The following is a 2,980-nucleotide window of genomic DNA, read 5'->3' on the forward strand; positions in this document are numbered from 1 at the left end:
AGTGGTCTTTCCTTCTTCTGAATGTCCTGTAAGAGACCTTATCTATGGCACTAATTGCACTGTGGCAAATACATTATTAACACATTTTGATCCACCCATCCTCCTGACAGTCAGCTCCCTGAGGATAGGAATCATGCACAGTATGATTTTTTTTTTTTTTCCAGGAGATTGTGAGTTTTATTTTCTCTTGTCTGGATAGAGAATTGATTTGCTCTCGAATGTTCCAGGATGGTGAGAGACTAGGAGAAAGCACAGAATGCAGAGGTAGAGATCTATTCGGTGTAATCTTCTCCTTCATTTTCATCTTCACCATCAATGGCAATAGCAGCATACTTGCTTGCAGAACTGAATTTAGAGGCTGCATTTTCTTCAGCTTTCTTTGGCTCAGGTGCAGACCTGGAATCTTGATGCTTTTTGCCATCTTTCCTGTCTGATTCCTTCCAGTTGTCTCTGTTCCGTCCATCTCCTGGACTATGGCTGGAATTTCCACTTTGGCCTTTTGGGGCACTCACCCCATCTACTTTATTTTCATCTGCTTTCCTTACTGGTCCTTCCTCAGATGGTTGAGCTGAAGCTACTTTCCCTCCGCCACTTGTACAGGACGGCTGCTCTGTGTCTGAGCTCTGAGATAGAGCAGGAGGGTTAGAACTTCATTTCACACAAGCATTCTCCTTTGGTGGAGGGGCTGGCGTTACCTTTAGAGGCTGTTCAGGTTTGGGAGGCTTAGAAGCTGGAGACTGACAGTCTTCTTCTCTATTGGGTGTTTCATATTCTGGCGACTTCTCACTCTCTCTCCTTCGTGCATCCTGGTCTGACTGACTTCTTCCAGATGTGGCTGAGGTCCCAGTCTGTGATGACTCATTTCCTGCCCTCAACCGTTCCCGTTCCTGAGTTTCTTCACTTCGCCAGCTTGGGTGTCTCTCCCGAGGCCCTCGTTCTAGTTTTGGCTCATCCAGCTGACGTTGCAGTTTCTCCTGTTTCTTCTGTAGCCGCTCTTCTACTTCTCATTCTCTAGCAGCTGTGTCAACAGGCTTTGCTCCTCCAAAGATAGAGGCTGCTTGACTGGACTGAGAGGTGCTAGCAGAGGAATCATCTCCCTTAGGAGTACTCCGAGGCTTTAGGTTCAGTTTGGGTCTCTGCAGGGGGCCTCTATCATCACGCCTATAATCACCCCAAGAGTCACCATCTCTGGAGCTCCATGACCGGTCATCTTGTCATCGGATCTGTCTTCATAAGGTCCCCACCTCCTCGGTAGCCGTCATCCCTAAGGTACCCACTACCACATGCTCTTCTGCCACTGCCTATCCTGGAATGGCAGCCCCTCTCATAGTCTCTGCTGCCTCAGTCATCATAGCCATCTCGGTCCCTGTATCAATTCATGTACTGCGTGGGCCATCACGGTAACTGTCCCGATACTAATCACGATATCGGTCTGAATCATAACAATCTCCATACTTGTCTCCAAAGCTATCATCACCTCTTCTAGGTGATGATCAAAGCTGTCTGTAGCAGCACGGGCCCTCCAGTCTGTATCTGTTTTGTCAGAATCCCGATTTCTATCTCTGCCAAAAGAACGATCATCCTGTCTTTATCCTGTGCTTGATCAGCAACGTCCACTCGAATTCTCCTGTTACCTAGAGACTCTTCACTGAGGCTCGGGGCATTGAGCAAGGAATCCAGGTCCTCAAGCTCAGCGTAACCAAAACCTTTCAACCTCTCAGGATTGCTGGGTTCACATTATAAATGCACTGTGCTGATATTTAAACCTCTGAAGGAATTCTAAAGAATTCCATAATGGAGTCTTCTATCACATCACAGAGCAGGTTCCCTAGAAAAACAGTGTAGGGTGGTGATTTGGGAGGACCGCTTCAGTGGCTATTGGGTTCCCAAGCAGCCCGTGGAGCAGTGGGCAGGATGGAACGGTCAATTGGAGGTGCCCTATGCACATCATCATCATTACTATGCCAAGTGGTTGAAACATCTCCTTCTAGGTCATCTGTTTTATCAGCTCAGATGACTGGTTTGAGGAAATAGGTGCTTCCTCCAGCAGTCCCTCCATCCTTAGTCAGGAGGTCCGTTAGGGAGATGGTCTTCCCCTTCTTATTCTGCTTTTTTGCTGAGGCTGCCATGTTGGGAGAGGGAGAGAGAACGCAAAGGCCACAGTATGATTTTCATTTCAGAACCTTAAGATACATCAAATATCACTTCATTCTTTCTCTAAACCAAATTAAATTAGTTCTAAGCTCTATTACCTAGCTGGAGAAACATTAAATTTCAGGCTTTGGTGAGCTTCCTTCTCCCATCTGCCTTCCTACCATCACCATGAGACTATACAATATTGAGTATACAAGGGAGTATATTACATGAGCAGGGTGTCCTCCTTTGAGTAGGGTGGTGTCAGCTTTGGTGCTCACTGCCAAAGCCCACATGGTCAAGTTGAAGCAGGTGGCTCCACCACCTCTTGCCTATTTCCAAAGTCCAGTCTAAGGCCCATTCTCAGCAAGGTCTTCCCAAACTTTCTAAGAGGACAGATCTTTGTCTCTTCTGAATCTCATCTCTTGACCCCCCATTTGATGTTGACTGCATTCTAGCATATGCCTTGGCATCTATTTTGTACACACTTACTCCCTCCAGTTTGCCCCATCCCTAGTCTTCCCCTAGTCTTCAGAGGAAGAACTCATCATAGTCACATTTGCCTCTTGTACTAGTAGCTAATGTAGTGCCTCAAATACTAAGGTATTGAGTGAATGATTAATCTTCTGCTCTTTCATCTTCAGTCCCAGGAGACACTTCCTGAGACATAGGACCCATCCTGCTGAACTCAGCCCAGTCATTCCTTCCTCAGTAAATTTCTTTACCTGTCACCACAGCTATTTGTGTCATTATGTAATCTTGTTTGTACCACTAGATTGCATATTCCATGAGGGCAAGAACAGCATCTATTTTAAAAAAATTTTTTAATTGAAGTATAATTGATTTA

General features: G+C 45.9%; 1 pseudogene; it reads right to left on the reverse strand.

Moving 5' to 3' along the window:
* Window positions 1-272: 272 nt before the first annotated feature.
* LOC131750019 (eukaryotic translation initiation factor 4B pseudogene) lies at window positions 273-2,129 on the reverse strand (annotated as a pseudogene).
* Between the last annotated feature and the right edge of the window lie 851 nt (window positions 2,130-2,980).

The sequence above is a fragment of the Kogia breviceps genome, chromosome 2 (genome assembly GCF_026419965.1).
Source record: "Kogia breviceps isolate mKogBre1 chromosome 2, mKogBre1 haplotype 1, whole genome shotgun sequence".
NCBI lineage: Eukaryota > Metazoa > Chordata > Mammalia > Artiodactyla > Physeteridae > Kogia > Kogia breviceps.